At 36.1% G+C, this 12,198-nt stretch overlaps 1 protein-coding gene across 1 annotated transcript in view; it reads left to right on the forward strand.

The window, feature by feature from the left end:
* The window catches only part of pde4ba (phosphodiesterase 4B, cAMP-specific a), a 235,325-nt gene that overhangs the window by 70,500 nt on the left and 152,627 nt on the right, over nucleotides 1–12,198 (forward strand). The gene's annotated exons all lie outside the window — the stretch shown is intronic.

A 12,198-nucleotide genomic window follows, 5' to 3' on the forward strand; every position in this document is an offset into this window, starting at 1 on the left:
CAGGGGTGCCCACACTTTTGCCTATGAGGATTTTCATGAATGTGAGAACATACATTACATAAAAATGATCCAGACTTAAAACTAGGGCTGGGCAATGTGGCACAAATACAGCACTGTATGAAAGGCACTTAAGCACAATGTTTAAAACGTTTATCTTGCCAGTAAGTGTTTTTTGGCTTGCAAAAACACTGTTGTATAATTAGATGCAACATTAGATGTTGTGTATCATTAGAATGGATGCAAATAACCACAAAGGCAGTAAAAAGTAACAAAACTTTATTAGTTTATATCTTGTGAGCTAGAAGAACAAAGTTTTGTTCCAGATTTTAGATGCTGCCAGCCATCACACCGATTTACTTCCACCATCAGCACAATTGATTCAACATAATTGAGTACTGATAACTCAAACCAGATATTGGGTAATAACTACAGTTAACACTGGGCTGGGTTTGGAAACAGTTAAATGAGCACATTGATATATGTAACTTCACTACTTATTGTATTAGTATTATACTTATTTGTATTTATTCTAATGTAATAATAAACGCTTACTGCCCGTTAAATTACTTTTTGGATGTAATTTTCTCAGGTGCTTAAAACGTTTGCATAGTATTCTATATCATAATACTTCAAGACTTTTTTATGAAACATATGCATCACTATATTTAGTTTTTCTAAGATTGGATAATTTGCATAAAATAGAAAATAGTATCAATCACTATGAATCCAGTGATTTTTATTCAACTTTTCACATATGGCACTAAATCCAGTTAACCAGGTCTAATGATACTCTTTGTAATGAAACATACAGGACAGTGTTCTTTAAATACTGACACTATCCAACATAAGCACAGAAAAGTATATGAGCCATAATGTGACATAATTTAGAGGGATGCACTGGTATAGAATAAGTTGGCCGCTGCCAATTTCCAATATTTTCATGTATATATCTGGCAAAGCTGGCATGTAAACATTTAGAAAATCTACTTTGGGCTGTATCTACGTTGATTACAAATGCAGTTGATTGAATATATTATAAAGCATAAATTATATAAATGCAACATTGCCTAAACATTCTGCTCTTCTTGAGTACAGTAAATACATAATCAAATATCCATTTGAACTATCAATCAAATCTAAACGTGTCCAATTTATAACTGTGCCAGTATGATTCTGATATCACTTTATCATTATCGATGATCTGATGAAGACTGTTTTTGTTGCTATATGATGATACAACTTAGCAGGTGCTGTTGTTAAGAAGGGGAAGTTGTATTTCTGGTTGGTCTGGTTGGTGGTGGTTCCCAGATGTTTGCCAAGCTGGGTTCAGGTTCAGATTCAAAACTTGGTGCTTTGGGTTGAATTGGACTTGGACAGAATTTTGACTTTGTACTGACTTTGTTGATTGTGGATGGAAAAAATTCACTTCCTGCCTTTTGCCCAGTGAGGGCAGCACTGAGGCAGACTCTGCATTCTTCTCTTCGTGCTCTTTCAGTTCCAGTAACCTATTTCCTTCAGAATACTCGCTACATATAAACTCTGCATCCATATGCTGGCATTATAAAGAGAGAGAGCAGCTCCTTTTACATTTGTAGAAACAAAAGTGCTGTTATAAGCTTTATTCAGCTGAATGGAAAAGAGAGACCTGAAGTTCAGTGATACAGTTCTTAATGGGATACATTATTTAATGGGAATGTGTCAAGGAGCATTTATCTTGAATGATTTCCAATTAATGTGAGGTAAGTGGACTGGTAATAGGTTGGAAGGTTCATGACACGAGGATCCAGCCACACACATAAACACACACACACACACACACACACACACACACACACACACACCGCTTGCTCTGACATAGTTCCACTTCTTAGACTAGTGTTTAATATGCTCTGCGTCAGAAGGATGAAGGGAGGAAAGGAGCCTGCGAGAGAGAAAGTGCTATTTTAGGAGCACAATTATTTTGCCTCTGACGCGATACTGCTGCAGCCATTGATTTTGGTGTGTGTCCCCAGGTGGGTTGTGGGAAGGCATTTATAGAGCATCCATAAGCGATGGTGGGACCATAGGAGGAGGTGTAAGGCTGCTGTTTAAACCTGCAGTGATTTTGTACATTATTCATTTACATCAAAAATAAAAGATTCCAGGCTGTAAGTAAATGCACAGTGACACACTTTATGCTGGTTTAAAATAGTACTGTAGTAAACTGCATTTGAAATGAATGAATAACTTAATTTGCATGCACACTAAGGGTGGGGTAGGTCACTCTGAACACACCTTTGGAGGCATTTTTTCAGTACCAGTACCAGTACAGCAGGGCACTATTAGGCTAAATATTCAGAATTAATCCATCAGAGGCAAGATATAACATTAGATTTGTTAGTGCAACTGTCTAAGACTTGGTCCTGTTGTCGGCAGATTGCAAGTTAGATTTCCCCCTCCGTCACCTGGGTGCCAGGAAGACGTTTGTCTTCCATGCTTCTTGAAGCATGGTGAGTCAAGCCGAGCCATACTTGAAACTCAGGTACTCAGGACCCAAAGGTTTGAAGTATGGATCATGTTTTGATGATCTGATGGACAGCTATGGGAAGCCAATGAAAGGAACGCAGCAGTGGAGTGACCTTAGGAACTTAAAAGGATTGAAAACAAGCTGTTTTGCTGGATTCTGGATCAGTTGAATGGGAAGACCAGCCAGGAGCGAGTTATAGTTGTCCAGGCTTGAGATGACAAGAAATTGAACAAGGACCTGGATGGCCTCCCCAGAGACGAAGAGAAAAATCTTGTTGCTGTAGAGGAGAAACGTGCATGTCTGAGTCAGAGTTGCAATAAGCGGCAGTTAGTGGCAGTTTGGAAAGATGCGGTGGCTGGCTTCACATGTCTTCTGAATCAGAGAATCAGTGCTTGCTACCTTGTTAAGAAACTAGGTAAGCTCAATGATAAGCTCAGCAATAGCAAACAACCTATTATACCTTCAAGATTCTGTGGCTCATGGATAAATGAATAGGAGATTATTCACCAGAGGTAAAAAGGAACTGCTCATGATTTGAAGCACTGTGGCTCGAGCATTTATGTCCTACTATATACCTTTATTAATGATGTGTCTGCTAAGAGGAGCAGAACCAAATACTTCAAAACATTGCAGCAGGACAATGACCTGAATAATGTAAATAATAAGTGCAGTTTTTCAGCCACAAAAATGGCATATTACTCAAAATAAACCCCACTGAGCCAACATTCAGCTACAGAAGACAAAACTAGGGCAGAAAGACCCCAAAACAAATCTGAACTGAAAATGGCTGAAAATGGCATTACAGGCATCAGCAGAGAAGAGACTCAGTGCCTGGTTACATCTACAAGATACTGAGATTGTACAGTCACTGGATTGACAACGATTTACAACCAAGTACTAAACATTCTTATTTTAGGTTAGATTATTTTTTAGGTTATTATATTTTTTAACATGTAAGAAATTGAGTGAGAGGTGTTACACATCTTTCAGTAAAGGGTTTTTCTTTCACCATTGACTGTTCTTTTTTGGATATAGACACCCAAATCCCTGATCGTAGTTCAAAGTTAGTTCTCTGACCTGGCCCATTCATCTATACTGAAACACGGTGACTGAATTGGCTTTTGGCATTGTTGTGGTTTGTATGCATGTAATTGCTTTTCTTGGTGTAAAGCATATGTTAAGAGCTGTATGAGCGAGAGCCGTGTGTGAGAGACCTAGTGTAACATCTAACCACTCATGCCACTACATCACATGCAGATTGCTGGCTGGAGGGCCAGTGGCAGGAGGTTCCATTCAGGCTTTAATATGAGGTGCTCCAGAAGGCAACACTAGGACAGAAAGGCAAGAAACAGGAGTCTTGCGGCACTAATACAGGTGTCTTGAGGGTCACACTCTCATGTACTGGTCAGACTGAGGACTGAGTCTGGTCAGATGTCAAATATGATTAGATTTCTGATTTCATCTACATACACATTCATTTAGATACATGGTATGAAAATCTTACTGTTTGAAGTTTGTTAACTAGAGAGAGAGACAGATTGATAAAAGAATGGATAACAAAAGAGACGAATGAAAGAAAGAAAGAAAAAGAAAGGAGAGAAAAAATGAAAGAGAGAAAATAAAATTGAGAATGAACAGTTGAAAAAGGAGAAAGAAAAAGAGAAAAAAAAAGGGATGAATGAGAAAAGAAAAAAAGGGGAGAAGATGAAAAGAGAAAGACTGAAAAGAAAAGGAAATTACGAAAGAGGATAAATGAAAAAAGAAAGACAGAGTGAATGAAGAAGAAAGAGAAAGAGGGAAATTAACGGAAAAAAGACAGTAGGAGAGAGACAGCAGGAGAAGTCTGTTCGGAGATCTCCCAGTTTGTGTAATTCCAAAATAGAGAAGGTGAGAAAGCAAGCAAGAACGAATGAATGAACGAACGAATGAATGAATGAATGAATGAATGAATGAATGAATGAAAAGAGAAAGAGAATAATCTTTCACCATGTCTATGATCCTGAATAGTCCTGCTTTTGAAAGTCTAACCTGGAAGTGTTTGAGGACTCTTCACAGCTGAGTGAAGGTAAAGGTCAGAATGAGTGATGTGTCAGTTGTTTGCTGAAGTCGTCTGCATTGTGTGTGTGTGTGTGTGTGTGTGTGTGTGTGTGTATGTTAGTGTTACAGTAGGAGCTACACTTGCTTTGATGGGAATCTGTCCTGGGTCTTGAACTGAAGTATGAGTTAAAAGAAGCTCTGTAAGGCTTCTGAGCAGAGCCGCGTCACTGAGAGATTAGCTGAAGCTCTCACAGCCTTCCAGCTCTGTGTCATAAACTCTGTGTGAAAGTGTTTGTGTGACAGAGATTTTCTCTCAATCTCTAATATGCAACCAAGAGACAGACTCAAAATTGTCTCTCACTCACCTCTCTTCTCTTTCATTCTCTGCCTGTTCCACCTGTCTGTCTCCTGCTCATCCTCACCCTACCTTCAGGTCAGCCCTACCTTCACCTCTCCGTCTATGTCTTCCTCTCTGTTGTAGATTCAAGGTTCAAGAGTTTTATTGTCATGTGCACAGCAGAACAGGCAGTTGCACTGTACAATGAAATTCTTACTTTGCTGTTCCTCCATTCTCCAAATATAATCTTAAGAGATTAAAAAAAAAGAAAATAAGAATAACTGTAAAAATGTACAGTATGTGCAAAGTTGAAATAAAATTAAAGTTACACATGCTTATGTGCAAATATGTAGAGCAGCTGTTCATAAAGTGCATCAAGTAACAGATGTAAACAGATGTAAACAGTAAACAGTAGTGTTCTGTGCAGGTAATAGATGGAAACAGTATTGTTCTAGCAGCAGCAGTACAGTGTAGGTAAGGTGCAGTTATTGAGTGTAAGGTTAAACCAGTTCAGATTAGGAGGGGGGAAGAGGTAGTATGTGAGGTATTCACCAGCCTGATGGCTTGTGAATAGAAAGACTGTTGGTCAGTCTTGTTGTCCTGTAGTCTCTCTTTTAGGGGTGAATAATGTGGCACATATATTTAACATTGCAAGACTCTAATAATGAGCATGTACTGTTTTCAGTGCTGTGTTGTATACAGATATAAAATGCATCATGACGTTGTGACATTGCAGTGCACAACTGAAGCTGTCACAGCTTCACATCCGTGCATCAAATTCGACATGTCTATAGATCTTTCTCTATCTATGTGAAAATACAGTGCAGAAATATGGTAAAAATGTCCTCTGTCTGTAGAATCTGCCCTTTCAGTTCTATCTCATGGTGAGACTGTATGTGACTCACATCTGGAGTTATGAGTCCATGAAGAGGGGTTGAGATATGTAGTGTTCCTTTCATCAGGTGTAATTAGTGAGTTTGTGTGTCCATCTACATTTTGGGTAAAACTGACTCAGGAAATCACTACGGACTGACTCATCACATCGGAAACCCTTCATCTTCATTCACATCAGAGACACATTCAATTTCACTCATTTAAACGGTGCAAAGAGTTTACAGCTGCTTAAGTTGCTGCAGCGGTTTTGGAAAGTAGTGATGAAGATAACGGAGCATTTTGATTTGACACATATGGGTATCCTGTTATATGCAAGTGTCTTTAAAGGTGACATACAGAACCCCAGAGGATTAATTGTGCCATACAGGCAACCATGCTCAAATTAACTGGACATATATTCTCAAGTCACTTTAGAATAAACAAGAATAATTTCAATGGATTGCAGGTGTTCACTGTTGTTTAGTAATCAGTTAATCTATGGATTATTTTATTGCTTAATCTAAACAAGTCATTATCAAAACCAAAAAACTATATGAAGTTCACTTCAATATTATTTATAAGAATAAAACATAACAACTTGTTGTTAACAATTTATTAAAGTATTTGCGAACTTAAGACCAACTGCAAAGCAGATTTTTGTAGTTTTTCAAGCATATCTTCCAATGCAGAATGTGAACGTGGATCTAGGGCTGAGCAATATACTGTTATCGTGATAATTTGACACAGTACAGTATGCTTTCCTGAACATATTGTGCATATATTGTAGAGCACTAAACCACTGCATGTTTCATTATAATAAAGAGAGCAATCGGTATTTTAACAAAGTAAGCTTTCAGTATTTTAACAAAGTAAGCTTTCGGTATTTTAACAAAGTAAGCTTTCAGTATTTTAACAAAGTAAGCTTTCAGTATTTTAACAAAGTAAGCTTTCTGTATTTTAACAAAGTAAGCTTTAGGTATTTTAACAAAGTAAGCTTTCAGTATTTTAACAAAGTACGCTTTAGATATTTTAACAAAGTAAGCTTTCTGTATTTTAACAAAGTAAGCTTTAGATATTTTAACAAAGTAAGCTTTCTGTATTTTAACAAAGTAAGCTGTAGGTATTTTAACAAAGTAAGCTTTAGGTATTTTAATAAAGTAAGCTTTCGGTATTTTAACAAAGTAAGCTTTCGGTATTTTAACAAAGTAAGCTTTAGGTATTTTAACAAAGTAAGCTTTCAGTATTTTAACAAAGTAAGCTTTAGTTATTTTAACAAAGTAAGCTGTAGGTATTTTAACAAAGTAAGCTTTAGGTATTTTAACAAAGTAAGCTTTAGGTATTTTAACAAAGTAAGCTTTCGGTATTTTAACAAAGTAAGCTTTAGGTATTTTAACAAAGTAAGCTTTCAGTATTTTAACAAAGTAAGCTTTAGTTATTTTAACAAAGTAAGCTGTAGGTATTTTAACAAAGTAAGCTGTAGGTATTTTAACAAAGTAAGCTTTAGGTATTTTAACAAAGTAAGCTTTCGGTATTTTAACAAAGTAAGCTTTAGGTATTTTAACAAAGTAAGCTTTTGGTATTTTAACAAAGTAAGCTTTAGGTATTTTAACAAAGTAAGCTTTCAGTATTTTAACAAAGTAAGCTTTAGTTATTTTAACAAAGTAAGCTGTAGGTATTTTAACAAAGTAAGCTGTAGGTATTTTAACAAAGTAAGCTTTAGGTATTTTAACAAAGTAAGCTGTAGGTATTTTAACAAAGTAAGCTGTAGGTATTTTAACAAAGTAAGCTGTAGGTATTTTAACAAAGTAAGTTTAGTATTTAACAAAGTAAGCTGTAGGTATTTTAACAAAGTAAGCTGTAGGTATTTTAACAAAGTAAGCTTTAGGTATTTTAACAAAGTAAGCTTTCGGTATTTTAACAAAGTAAGCTTTAGGTATTTTAACAAAGTAAGCTTTCAGTATTTTAACAAAGTAAGCTTTAGTTATTTTAACAAAGTAAGCTGTAGGTATTTTAACAAAGTAAGCTTTAGGTATTTTAACAAAGTAAGCTTTAGGTATTTTAACAAAGTAAGCTTTCGGTATTTTAACAAAGTAAGCTTTCAGTATTTTAACAAAGTAAGCTGTAGGTATTTTAACAAAGTAAGCTGTAGGTATTTTAACAACGTAAGTTTTAGGTATTTTAACAAAGTAAGCTGTAGGTATTTTAACAAAGTAAGCTGTAGGTATTTTAACAAAGTAAGCTTTAGGTATTTTAACAAAGTAAGTTTTATGTATTTTAACAAAGTAAGCTGTAGGTATTTTAACAAAGTAAGCTGTAGGTATTTTAACAAATTAAGTTTTACGTATTTTAACAAAGTAAGCTGTAGGTATTTTAACAAAGTAAGTTTTAGGTATTTTAACAAAGTAAGCTGTAGGTATTTTAACAAAGTAAGCTTTAGGTATTTTAACAAAGTAAGCTTTAGGTATTTTAACAAAGTAAGCTGTAGGTATTTTAACAAAGTAAGTTTTAGGTATTTTAACAAAGTAAGCTTTAGGTATTTTAACAAGGTAAGCTGTAGGTATTTTAACAAAGTAAGCTTTAGGTATTTTCATAAAGTAAGCTGTAGGTATTTTAATAAAGTAAGCTTTCGATATTTTAATAAAGTAAGCTGTAGGTATTTTAACAAAGTAAGCTTTAGATATTTTATTTTTATGATCAATAAGAAGCAATTAATAGGCTGTTAAAGTGCAACCTATTAAACAGAGAATAACATCTACTGAAATATACTAAGAATATACTTAGCCTGTGCATTTCTGAGCATGTTTACTTTCTCTGCTTTAAACGGGTTTTTCTGCGGTGCTATCGCACTATTGGATTATTGGAGAAAAGTGGTGTGGATATTGATCAAGATATTGATCTCAGCATGTAGAATAGGCAATGATGTTTGTGACTTGTTTTTGTAAGTGCACACTAAAACCACGCTCAGGCAGTGAGCTGATGGTGCACTTAACTGTGATTATAATTAACCATGAATATGCAAATCAGTGCATTTACAGCATTGACTTAGTCAGTTACATATTGCAGCAGTCATACTAATTTTATTAGAGCGCTGGCACAGTCAGATCAATGCATGGTCACAACCTGGATTGCAACTGCAAAAATAAATAAATACAGACTGTATTACAGTTTCATTGACAACAAGCTGTGACAAAGCTGTAATTCTCAACCTTTTTGAACCATGACTTTCACCCTTTCTACCCGAACATTATCACAAAGGTTCACACATTGAACAGCTATTTTACCTATTTACTACTTTCGCACACTCTAAGTGTGGCAATTCTGTGGCATAATTAGCTAATCTTTACATGATAGACATAACAATTTACAACCATTTCCAAAAAAGTTGGGACACTGTACAAAATGTAAATAAAAACAAAATGCATTGATGTGCAAATCATTTAAACCCTATATATTTTTAAAGTAAAACAGAGACAACATATCAAATAATGAAACTTTATTGTTTTTTGAAAAATATATGCCTATTTTGATGCCAACAACATTCCCAATAGGTTGGGACAGGGGTAACAAAAGGCTGGTAAAGTTGTGTAATGCTAAAAAAACACCTAGTGGTCAATTGAAAACAGGTCAGTAAGTTGCCTGGGTATAAAAAACATCCCAGAGAGGCTGAGTCAAGTTGAGGTAAAGATGAGGAGGGGTTCATCATGCTGTTCCATCATCTTGGGTATATAATAACATTAAAAGATTCAGAGAATCTGGGGAAATCTCTGTATGCAGGGAACAAGGTCAAAAAACAGTATTTGCTGGCCATGATCTTCGGGCCCACAGTTGGCACTGTATTAAAAACAGACATGATTTTGTAGTGGAAATCACTGCATGTGGTCAGGAATACTTCCCAAAACCATTGTCTGTGAACACAGTTCATCACTGCATCTGCAAAGTTAAATCTCTAAAATGCAAAGAAGAAATATAAACCACATATAAACCGGATATAGAAATGCTGCCACCTTCTCTGGGCCCGAGCTCATTTAAACTGTACTGAGGGCAAGTGGAAAAGTGTCATCCGGACTAAAGACCGCTCAGCTTGTTATCAGTGAACAGTTCAGAAGCAGACAACGTCTATTTCAGGGAAGGCCTTGGTTATTTCAGCAAGACAATGAATAACTACATTCTGTATACATTACAACATCATGGTTTCGTATTAAAAGAGTCTGGGTGCAAAACTGGCCTGGCTGCAGTCCAGATCTGTCACCACTGAAAACATTTGGCACACTAGAATTTAAAAATATGACAAATGAACCCACAAACTGTTGAGCAGCTGAATTCCTATATCAAACAAAAACAGGAAAATATTTCACTTTCAAAACTACAGCAGTTGGTACTCAGTTCTCAGAATGTTGTTAAAAGAAGAGGTGATGAAGCACAGTGGTAAACATGCCTCCATCCCAACTTTTTTGGAATGTGTTGTTGTCCTCAAATTTAAAATGGGCATAATGACATTTCTCAGTTTCAACATTTGATGTGTTGTCTTTGTAGTATTTTCCTTTAAAAATATGGTTTACATGAGTTGCATATCATTGCAGTCCATTTTTTATTTACATTCTGCACAGTGTCCCAACTTTTTTGGAATTTTTATTTAGATATTTTAAAGTAAAACTTTTCTTCAGCAGGCAAATTTCACTGATTTAGCTAACAACATGATATTGATATTGTAGTGATGTTGGGTAAGAACGAGGGAGATAAAACTGCAGTGAACCCAAATAAAAGTATTTATTAGAAAAAAACACAATGCAAACACTACTGAACAAGAACTCAATATGGATAACCAATGATTTTGTTAAAAAAAATGCATTCATTTTTTGGGAAAAAAAATACTTTCAATAATATAGACTAGCATATTTCATGTGCTTGTTTGATTTTCAATATTTCAGTTTCTTCTGGTGTTCTCTGGGTATATGTTTTTGTTAGAATGAGAACAGATCATCATTTATACCCACCCCTGCTCTCTTTGTTGTTTATAAATGGACTGGTAGGAGGACCCTTGTGAGCACCACGTCTTTTCCATCTCAGGCAGTTGAATGTGAGTGAACAGTTTTATGTAATGCCTTCAATTATGTAAGGTTCCTATCTAAAGCTACCTCACAGAGCACCCCAGTCAGTTCCTCAGAAAGCCCAGGAGAACATAAATTCTGAATGAGACGTTCCTCGCAGCAGAACATGTCCTCTACTGCAGCATCAGACCTCCAGCTATAGCACCAGTAATATCGCCCCACAACAGCAGTTCAATTGCATATATGCTTAATTATCACATATTTTAGCCACTCATTGCAAGTGTCCTTTAAAACTCACTTCAGGCCTCTTAAGGCCTTTAAGGCCTTTGCACACCCAGTAAGATTTATTTGTGTGATTTATTTGGACAGTAAATTAATTTGATCAAGTGTATCACCAGCAGCATGAACTCATTGACCAATTGCAGTTGTTTCTCTTGCTTTGGCATGGTGACATCCAATGTGTACTAGCCAACAGATTGTCTTCACAAATGTCAATAGTATCAAATAGGTCTCAATCTGGACTATGAGCATGTGAGTTACAGCCAATGTAGAAGCACTCAAAGTTTCAGTGTCTGAATAAAGCCATGATGCTCTTCACGCTACTTTCACAAAAAAGGAAAATAGCCCAGTGTCACCGATAGCCTGATCTGTGAGGAAGAACGCATATTTGTACTTGAAGACATCTAGCCTGTTTATTTTATGCTTTGTCTTGTGTCGAGGTGCAACTGTTTCACTGAGATCCAAGCTGTGGGTGAAAGAGTTTATAAATTTATTTAATGAAAGAGGAGAAACTCTCCATTCTCCTTTTGCTTTTCTGAGGTGGAACATCCTGCACAATGCCACAGTTTGCCCATTTTGTGAGTAGCGAAGAAACTTGCTTATTCATATTCTGACAATGAGCTTAAACTGAGTTACAAACTTTGGCTACAGAAAGAAAATAAAGTATTATGGACTGGGTGTAGCTAGCCATCAGGTTCGCTATATGTAAACAGATGCTATAAATGCTATGTCTTGCAACATGTATCTTTTTGGGCTCATGGTACTCATGTTCATGGTCCTCCTTCAAGGAAACTTCAGTGGATATTGGAGCCAAAGCTCAACTAGCTTTTCCTCTGTTTCGTTGTTCCACCTGACAGCTGCAGCAGCAGCAGCATCCCTCTTTCTTTTCACCATATTTACATATAAGCACCAGACGGCCTCTGTCATTCTGTTGGTTAAGTTAAGGAACATGCCGTAGGAGATGTCAAACTAGGTGGAAATATACAACTATTCTAACATGCTAGACTTTTTTGGGGGGTGTCTTGGGGTGTTCCAGATGCTACATTGCTATTCATGGCCTGATCATCACTTATCAGCACTCATATTCTGGCCTGACGCTGGAAATTTGTCAACTGTGC

Source organism: Pygocentrus nattereri, chromosome 26 (assembly GCF_015220715.1).
Source record: "Pygocentrus nattereri isolate fPygNat1 chromosome 26, fPygNat1.pri, whole genome shotgun sequence".
In the NCBI taxonomy this organism is placed as follows: Eukaryota; Metazoa; Chordata; class Actinopteri; order Characiformes; family Serrasalmidae; genus Pygocentrus; species Pygocentrus nattereri.